Raw genomic sequence first — 10,860 nt, 5'->3', positions numbered from 1 at the left:
GTGTGTTTGAGATATTCGAAGAAGCCAGGCATGGCAGTGCCCACCTTTAATTCCAGCACTCATGAGGCAGAGGTAGGCAGATCTCTGAGTTGGAGGCCAGTCTGTTCTATATAGAGAGGTCCTGTGCCAGCCAGCCAGGGCTGCATAGTGAGATCCTGTCTCAAAAGAAAAAGATACTTACAAAAAACAATAATTCACTGGTCTCCTAACAGCTATTGTGTTTTTATATGACAAGCCATGTGATGATGTCTCATGCCTTTTGGGAGACAGAGGCAGGTGGATCTCTGTGTTTGAGGCTAGCCTGCTCTAAGGAGTGAGTTTTGGGACAGCCAGGGCTACCCAGAGAGACAGAATGACATTTTCACACTAAGAATGTTAAATAATTTTCACTATTTAATAACATTCAATTCTATTATCCATTGTTTTGCCTCCACACATAAATCTAGTAAAGATCCATGTTACTATTGTTAGGTCTGGGTTTCTTTTTTCTTTTTGTTGTTGTTTTTGTTCTTTGAAATAGGGTCTTATGGACCAAGCTGACCTCATAATTGCTCAATACCTGATGGCCTTGAATTTCAGATCCTCCTGCTTCCATCTGCCTGTACCACCAATGTCTAGTTTTGTGTAGTGCTGGTATTCAAACCCAGGGTTTTGCACATGATGGCAAGAATTCTACCAATTGAACTACATCCCATTACTATACATCCTTATCCCTCTTTGTGTCTTTATAGTCTGTTAAATATATAAAGGTATTCAGTATAGATATCTGACAGAGTACTATCTCTCCATCTTTTTATGTTCTTGTTTTAACTGATATTTTAAAGACAGCAGGCTAGATATCTTAGAGAATATGAAGTACCCTTTGCTGTACCTGGTTATTCCTCACAGCACTGGTAATTTGTCCCATTTCTGAATTTTATACCAACTGTTTGTTCTATGTTTTAGCATAAGTGTGTCAGCTTTCTGATGCTGTGAGAAAGATACCCAAGGTCACCAAAGGAGCAAATGTTTATTTTAGCTCATGATTTTGAGCTTTCAGTCAGTGGTCCATTGGCCACACTGCATTTGGGCCAGTGCCAAGATGAGACTCTGTGGTGTGTTGTGTGGCAAAGAAGTCTGCTCACCTCATGATGGCTGGGAAGTGAAAGAGTCACCTAGAAGGAAATGGATTCCCTAGATTTCCTTCAAGGACATGCCCCCAGTGACCAGCCTTCCTTTCTCTAGGACTCATTTCCTGAGGTTCTACCATTCCCCTATAGCATCGCATGTGAACAACAAGCCTTTAGTGCTGTGGAATAATCCTTTTGTACACTGCAAAGATTTGTCACTCAAATTGGTTTAATAAAAAGCTGACTGGTCGGTAGCCAGACAGGAAGTATAAGTGGGACACCCATATTAAGGGTGCTGAGATGAAGAAGGGTGGAGTCAGAGGAGATGCCAGCTGATGCAGAGGAAACAGGAAGTTTAGAAAATGAGTTAACAAGCCTTGAGTTACATTGCAGAGGGTAGATAAGCAATATGGGTTAACTTAAAAGAGTTAGATACTAACAACTGAGCATTTACAATTAATATTAAGTTTCTGAGTGGTTATTTAGGAGCGGCTGCCTGCACAGAAGATCTCTGCCTACAAATTGCACCCAATGCTGACCTGGAGTTTCTGTGTGGAAGCTGACAAGGCTTGAGGGGAAGCTCTAAAAATGCACAGGGATGGAGCCAAACACAACTTGCTAGTCTCGTGTCTCTGATGCGGGCCACAGTACAGATGCTGGCAGCTGCCTAGGGCTTGAACTGCCAGTGTGAGCCACACCAGCATGCCATGAGCTAAGCCATGTGGTGGGTTCCCACAGTCCCTCACATGGGCTGTGATACAGAGAGACATCTCCTAGCCACTGCCTGTGGGCTTGAGCTGCCAGCATGAGCTGAGCCAACTTGCTGTATGGCGAGTTTGGGGTTTTGCTCGTGCAGACAGAAAAGGTTACAGATACACAGTAAAGACAGATCCAAGCCGGGCGGTGGTGGCGCACACCTGTGATCCCAGCACTTGGGAGGCAGAGCCAGGAGGATCTCTGTGAGTTCGAGGCCAGCCTAGTCTACAGAGCGAGATTTAGGACAGCCTCCAAAGCTACACAGAGAAACCCTGTCTCGAAAAAAACAAAAAAACAAAACAAACAAACAAACAAAAAACAGATCCAGACCAAAAAAAAAAAAAAAAAAAGAACAAAAAACAAAAACAAAATGAAACAAGCAAACAAACAAACCCAAATCTCTAAACAGGTCACGTGTGTTGAAAAGTATACATAGGCTTAGAAGAGAGAAGAAAAAGGGTATATATAAATTAGTTTAAGAATAATAAAGTGTTGGGCTGGGTGGTGGTAATGTATGCCTTTAATCCCAGCAATCAGGAGGCAGAGGAAAGTAGATCTCTGTGAGTTCCAAGACAACATGTCTATAGTGTGGTCTAGGAACCAGGACCGTTTCACAGAGAAACCTTGTCTTGGAAAAAAAAAAAGTCCTTTAAAAGGGAGTAAAGTCTTATAAAAGAAAAAAGCCATATAAAGATGTAAAATATACAGAGTCTGGATGCTGTATGTTATTGTCTTGTCTTTGAGTTTTTTTGGCTGCTAAGACATACTGGATTGTGAGGGCTGCTAGATTAAACCAACCTATATGTTTTCAAATGGCTTTAATTTAGAATTTAAGAGAAATGATGTATTGCTTTCGGTGAGAGGTTTTGCTTTTATTTCCTCAGGAAATGAGAGGCTGTGGATTAATCCCCAGTTAAAGAAAAGAAAGACCCAGGAAGACCCAGGACGATCCCCTAAAAATTTTGACTACAAACATAAAAGAATAAACCTAGAAAAATTACAAAACACATAGCATATTTTACCTACTCAAATATAAAACAAAAAAAATCATCTTTGGCTAACTTGTGTACAATACACAGTCTATACTTGTATTAATACAAAACTGTATATTACCTTTAAAAATTTATATATTTTCAGAACAAGGAGACCAAATATCAGTAAAAATGGATGGCCCAGATAGTCCAACACCTCAGAGCATCTCTGTTACACTTTCCTCTGAGTTTTGTATACTGAGCAACTTCAAGGCTGCTTGCTGAGATGATCCAGACTCACAGACTGTTCATGCCAAGATTTAACAAAATTATCCTGATTTTCTCAAGTTTCCCCCAAAGATGTCAGCTCTCCCAACAAGGAGTACTCTAGAGAATTATACCCACATTTAAAAAAAATTGGTTATGGATGTTTATTATCATTTAAGAGGGATTGGTTACAAGTTCTTATTGGTAATGGTCAGGAAAAAAACTAAATGAGTTAAATTCAAAGATCTCTTTCTGAAAAAAGAAGGGGGATATAATATAGAAATGATGACATAAAATGACAGATTATTGAATCTACTTTAATCCAAAAACAACTATAAATCTCAAAAAATTTACCTTTGTATGAACTTTAGTTTACTGATAGAAATTTAAAAGTTTTTTCTGGTATAAAGTATGTATGTTTCTATTCTTATTGGGGTATTGTGTTTATACAGTTTATTTTAAAATATAAGGTATAATTAAGAAAAACAGGTTAATAGTAATCTATAATAGTCAAAGTTATAGTCATATTAGGTATGTTATCAAGGTCATACACAGATATATTTAGATAGATAAGTAGTCTTCAACTACTTCATAGACCTACAAAATATGTCTTTAAAAATGTTTAATAATCTAAGGCTTTTCATGACAGTAAGGCACATCTGCTCCTGGTAGCACCAGTTTACTTCAGAGAAGATGATGGGCATCAAAGAAACTCCATTTGGAGTTTGCTTTCATTATGACAAAAGCTAGCCATTTGGACAAAAAACTGCCCTTGTCTCAATTGTTGACAGAGGCTGTCCAGGTTGGACAAGCAGGACAGAAAAGAAGGCAACTTCTGAACTTTGCCAAGACAAGGCAGGATAGTCCTTCCAAATTCCTGCTTCACAGAAAGGTTTGTCAGATGTTATAGGCCTGTAGCCGAAGATGGATGCCCCAGTGCTACAGAGGAAGCTTGGGTGACTGTCCAGGCAGCCAGCTGTTTCTGTCATTTCTATCATGTTGGAAGTTGTTTACAATGCACTTCCTGTTTACTCAGGTAATAGTATATCCTTCTCAGGTCTCTGATGGAGTTGAAGACTAGATAGTTATAGTTATAATTTTCCTTGTTACCAAATTAAAAAAAGAAACTCATAGAAGTGGTGTAAAACATACAAGGTTCAGAGACATAAAAAGATAGTTTTGTGTTGTTGATACAAGTTAGGATAGAAAGTGAATTGGACACAACACTTTGGATGGGATAGATAATGGAGTATTTTCTCTAATTTTGTCAAATACATATGGACTGGATCCTGTAATTGTAATTCTTAATAACTGATTTTGTTGTATGTAATTTTACTATGTTAAAATTAAAACCTTCCTTTATAATTAGATGAAAAGGGGGAAATGCTGTAAAACAATCCTTTTGTACACTGTAAAGATTTGTCACTTGAATTTTTTTTAATAAAAAGCTGACTGGCTGGTAGCTAGGAAGGAAGTATTTCAGGACAACCAACCTAAGGATGCTGGGATGAAGAAGCGTGGAGTCAGAGGAGATGCCAGCGGATGCAGAGCAAACAGGAAGTACAGAAAATGAGGTAACACGCCATGAGTCATGTGGCAGAGGACACATAAGAAATATGAGTTATTTTAAAATGTACGAGTTAGCTAATAACAAGCCTGAGACATTGGTGGAGCATTTACAATTAATATTAAGTTTCTGGGTGGTTATTTGGAAACAGCTGCCAGCACAGGAAAACTCTGGCTGCTCTTTAACACAAGGGCCACTAGGCAACACTTGAGATTCAAGGCACGCCACTGATTGACCCTGTGAATGGGATTTCACCACGTCAGGAGGCCCATCACATTATATCCATGGACTTCTACTCAAACTGAAGCATAAATGATTTCTAGTAGGCTGTTTTCTTGTCCCATATTTTTAAATCTTTTAAACATTTCTGTATTTAAATTATAAATAATGGTGGATTTCATTATGGCATTATGGTATTTCATTTATCTTCACAAATAGTTACCCTCTTTGTTACCCTCTCTTGTTCTCCTCTTACTTCTGCTAATACCTTTCTTCTTCCAAACTAGCCCACCTTCTACTGAGAGAGAGAGAGAGAGAGAGAGAGAGAGAGAGAGAGAGAGAGAGAGAGAAGAGAGCACCCAAGATCCAGAGAAAGTCCTAATAAGCGTCATTAAGGTTGCTTATAGGGGTGTGAGTTAGCAAATATTTGTTTACAGGAGCTATATCGCAAAAGAAATATCTCTTTGCCAGGGGGCAGTGGCACATGCCTTTAATCTCAGCACTAGGGAGGCAGAGGCAGGTGGATCTCTGTGAGTTTGAGACTAGCCTGCTCCACAGAGCGAGATCCAGGACCAGAACCAAAACTACACTGAGAAACCCTGTCTTGAAAAAAAAAAACAAAACAAAAAACAAAACGAGAGGCGGGGGAGAGAGAGAATGTCTTTTTTTTTTTTTTTTTAATTATGCATGTGGATGTTTTGCCTGCATGCACGTCTGTGCACCACTTATGTGTCTGGTTCCCACAAAAGTCAGAATCATGTATTGGACTCATAACTACTGAGCCAACTATTCAGCCCTGAGTTCAGATTTTTCAGTTAGTGACAGTCCTAAAGATTCTCAGCTCAGATTATATAAAGTGTTTTTGTGTGATCCAAATATTCTAGTCTAGTGTAGGTAGTAAGTTTTGTCATTGACTAAGGCGATGGAGGCCATTTGTCTCAAAATGTTACATGATTGCTCTTGGATGTCCCTGGAGACCGAGTCTATCAAAGCTTGATAGATGCTTAAGTCCATGTTACAAAGTTACAAAGTATTTACATATAATCCTTACCTATCCTCTGCTATACTTTAAGACTTCTCCAGCTTGCTTCAGACTATCTGATATAATATAAAGGAAATATAAATTTAGTTACTATTCTGTATCGTTTAGGGAATAATGACAGCTGTCTATGCATGTCCAGTAAGGATGCAAATTTGGATTTTTCACAAATATTTTCAATCCACAGTTGCAGAATCCTCCATTGCCTGTCTCCAAGGGTTTATAGATCATAAATGGTAGCATATTTATTTGTGCTGAGAGTTAATCTAATTTAGGGATAAACACAATGCAGCTCTGCCTGGAGACCTGAAACCAAATTCTAGTCCTACTTCTGTCCCTAAATGTGTGCCACCAGGGATTCATGGACCTCTTTGGGCCTTCGCTGATTGACATGTGCGAGGAAGGCCTTGCTCCAGCTTCTCTACGATTCCTTTAAATTCTTTAATATTGCACACCAATGAGACTGAATGTCAATATATATTTATCCTTTTATGCTTTGACAATTTCATACACCCGTGTCTTAGTTTGCTTTCTTTATTAAATTTTATTTATTTATTATCTTTTATTTTATCTATCTATCCATTTGTTTACTTATTTGTTTGTTTGTTTATTATTTATTTTGCTTTCTATTTCTATGGTAAAGGCCATGACCTAAAGAAACTTAGAGAGGAAGGAAAGCCAATGCAGGAACTTGGAGGCAAGTACCAAAGCAGAATCCCCGGAGGAATGCAGTTACGTGGGATTACTCTCATTGGCATGCTCAGCTGGCTTTCTTCCACACCCTAGGACCATCAGGACCATCCGCTCAGGGGTGGCACCACCCATAAAGGGCTGGGTCCCCCCACTTCAACCAATCAATCAATCAAGAAAGAGCTCTGCAGACTCACCAATAGGCCTATCTGATGAAGGCAATTGCTCAATGAGGTTCCCTCACCCCAGATGACCCTAGCTTTTGTCTCGTTGACAAAGAAAACAAAATGTGGAATTCCGGGAACAAATAAGTCGGTGCCTGCACCCCGAAATCTCTCAGAGACACAGGTTAAAAAACCTGGATCCACTTCATGGTCACGTCGTTTTAAAACCCAGGAAGACTTTTCCTCCCCACCAGAAAGCTGGCGCCAGCATATGGTATTTTGCCTGTCGCTGATAAACTAAGTTGTGTCACCTCTACTGAGGGGACGACCCGCCCCCTCCCTGCACTTCCCTGGAGCGATGAGACCTGCCCACCCCAATCCAACCCATGTGTGCAAACCAGGTGTATTTCGTTTATTCCTTTGTCTTCAAGTTACATATAAACTAGATGGTTACCCCAGTAAACAAGCTGCCCAGACGAAGACTTCTTTGCTGGAATGTACTCAGGGCTGTCTGACACCCAAGTTTCTATTCTCCCCTGGGTCCTAAAACAGCCGGCCACCATGGAGTCTTGGGGCAGGGGACGGATAATAACACAAAAACAGCATAATGCAGTAGATTTTGGTCATTTTTACTCCTGTTTACCCTCTCTCAGCCCCTTTCAGTCATATTAAACTCTTTTCCCCCACCAAAGAGCCCTTCTACTTACACGACTCACTCCCTCCGTGTGTGTGTGTGTGTGTGTGTGTGTGTGTGTGTGTGTGTGTGTGTACTGAACCCTACTGAGTTTAATGGGTTGCTTGCATGAGCATAGATACGGGATCATTTATTGAAGCTTGGGTAATTGCAGTTCCCCAGGGCTATAGCACTAGGCAGTGTGTCTTAAGGTAAAGAACGCTGCAGTCCTTATGAGACAAACAAGCAAGTATCAACCATTCTGAAAGCAAAAATGTTGCTGTCTGTTCTCTTATATAGATAGTCTCTGCAATAAGAGCAAATGTGCAGTATGATCCAGCCCGTGGTGGATGAATGGTTGACAAATATTTTAACATGCATGCACACGGGAGCATTCTAAGGTAGAGGCTGGCTGAACAGCTAGGGAATAAGGGGTGAAGTACTAACTTAATAGAGGGTCAGCAAGTGAGGGGAATGGCTGTAAAGAGAGCAAATGGAAGGTGTGACAATTTGTGGTCAGGTCTGTGCACTGTCTTGTCTCAGTGCCCTTTGTCCTTGAGGCTCCGTGGCAAGGGGGCTCATGGTGATTTCCTTCTTAGAAGTCAGATGAGGGAAGCTCACGAAATGCTGTTTTCATCTGAGCCTGATGAATCGCCTGGAACCCCGAGACTTGGAGCACCTGAAGAGTTAAAAAGCAAACTCATTTCAGTTGCTGGGGACTGAACTCCCTCCGTCCTCTGCATGAGCAGGACCAGCTCTTAACCAGTGGGCCATCTCTCCAGCCCTGGTTCCCCTCCCCTTTTTTTTAATTAACAAGGGATTTAGGAATTTCTTGTGCTAAGGTTATTCTATTTTATGTTTTTGGGTGAATAACCAGGCTTTATCCTTACCTCTGGACAGTAGGAGGTGGAGGCAGGCAGATGGGGAGATGGGGACATGAAAACAGTTGGAAGGATGCCCACTTCGTCAAAAGAGAGCCATAAGCAATTAAGATAAGAAGTGCTTAAGAGAATCCAAGCTATAACACTCAAGTTCTGGAATCCAAGTTTTCTGGCCTTTCGGGTATTCTGCAAAATCCACAAGGGTGAGTTATATCTTGTTGGGTGGATGTGGGAGGATTGGATTAGAGCATACAAACAGCTTGGTAGGTTGTTCTTGAATATAATTTACTTCATTGTTTCTGGCCTGGTAAGTATACCCAGAGGGTTCATATTGATGTGTGTGATTGAACAAAACAAAAAAACAATAAGGCCTTCATCGACCCGTGGTTTAATGGCTTTAAATAAATTAACTTCTTTTGGATCGATTCAACACACTGATGATATTTACAATCTATTAACTTTTTAACGTGTCTCCCCTCAGTTACAACGTTAACATATAACTTTGGAGGAATCATTTTGTATTCATCAAGTCAAGGTATTACTTTCTACATGCAGAAAATTTCAAAATGTGTAGTCATACACACACAAGAAAACATCTAAAAGCAGGCTTGGAGCCTAACTCTGGATTCTACTTTTAAAAATTAGACTCTTTGGACCCTTTAGACTCCTTCATTTTTAATTAAAATAAGGTCTTTAAAAAATTAACAGTGGCTGGATGTGGTGGCATATATCTATAATCTCAACACAGGAGAAGCTGAGGCATGGGAATGGCGTAACACATCAAGGTCAAGGCCAGCTGGAGCTAACTTGGAGGAAACTTTCAAAAAACTAAGGAGTGAGGTTGTATCTCTCTGGTAAACACTTGCCTAGTGTACTCTAGGGCCATAGATTCCACCTCCAACACCAAAATTACAAGTAAATAAAGTTTACAAATGAAAAGTGTTTGATTCAAGGTACAGAACATGTTTTGGGGATCAGCTATCAGTTTGTAGCAAACTGTCTAACTCATGTGGCCTGAATTACAAACTTTCCTCAGTTCATACATCAGCGTCCCTACCCCTCTACGTGATCCTATTTGGATATAAAGCTTTTAGAAGGTAATTAAGGCTAAAGAGTCCTAAGAATGGAGTCATAACCCATAGGATGTATGACTTTATTTGAAGAGGTAGCTTTCTCTGTTGTATGCACACACAAGAGGGTGTGTGTGTATGCACAGGTGGCTGCTGGCTAAGGAAGACATCCATTAATAGAAATCCAGAGAATTGGTGTCCTGGTCTTAGATTCCTAGTCCCAACCTGAGAGAAAATTAATTTCTCTTTTGTGAGCCACACAATCTGTTTGTTGTGTCTGCTCAAGCAGACTAATACAGCAAGGCTGAGCACGTTATGTGTGTGATGTTTCTGGGCTTCAACTTTTGGACGCACAAAATGTGCAGCTTGAACTAAGTAAACCCAAGTTGTCTTTCAGTTCTAGCAATAATGATTCTAACTGGAAATAACCAAAAGAACAATTCAATCTGCATTTCTAGTTTTCAGGAAAATTATAAATCAGCCAAAGAAATTGTATACACTTTACCCAGATACACCAATTGTTAGTATTTTTTCAACTTTTCATGTCTACATGTATATGTATATTTACATATAAAATATTATGAGTTAATGTTACTCTTTTGTTTATTTTCTGAACCATTTGAGAGTTTATCGTTCTGAATATGATCCTGTGCATTTCCTAATAACAAGGATCAGTGGTCACTTAAATATGGCTGCCAACCTTGAGAAAGTCAACAGCCTGATTCACCATCTGTCCCAACTACTTCCTTTCCACTTATGTAAGAGCTAGCTCTCAATGCCAAATTGCACTGGGATGCCATGTTTCTTGAATGTCCTTACGTGGTGGTAATACTAGGGGGGGGGGAGGTCCTCAGCCTTTCTAGTATCTTCTAGAACGACCTTTGCTTAGCAATTATTTGATGCTGCTCATGGTAAAAATCCAACATATTTTTGTCTGGCTTGATTCTATGCAAGTGTGTGGGTCTTGGGGCACATGACACCCAAATGCTCTTCATTGCTGATCTTAACAATGATGACCAAGCCAGGCATTGCTGGATTTCTTCATGGTACAGCTTTTACTTGTCCCCCTTGCAACTATTAAATAAACTATGGAGGGCACCTCTGAAGCTTTGTATTTCTGGCCTCATATAACATTACCCACAGACGCTTGACATCCACAGGTGACTCTTTCCCCCTGCCTTTTGTCGTCATCTTTTTGTTCCTTCTTTTTCTGAAACAGAGACTCATGTCTCCCATACTGGCCTTGAACTTGATATTTTGCTGAGGCTAATCTTGAACTTCTGATTCTCCTGCCTCTACATCCTGAGTGTTTGGATTACAAGTATGTATCAGCACACGTGGCTTCATGCAATGCTGGGGATCAAATCCAGGGTTTTTATGCATGGTTAGGCAAGCACTCTTCATAACTGAGCTATATCACCAGCCCACTCATTCACTGAATGAGTCTTTACTAT

This window comes from Onychomys torridus, chromosome 9 (genome assembly GCF_903995425.1).
Source record: "Onychomys torridus chromosome 9, mOncTor1.1, whole genome shotgun sequence".
NCBI classification, from domain to species: Eukaryota; Metazoa; Chordata; class Mammalia; order Rodentia; family Cricetidae; genus Onychomys; species Onychomys torridus.
Note: the sequence above shows the minus strand (reverse complement) of the source record.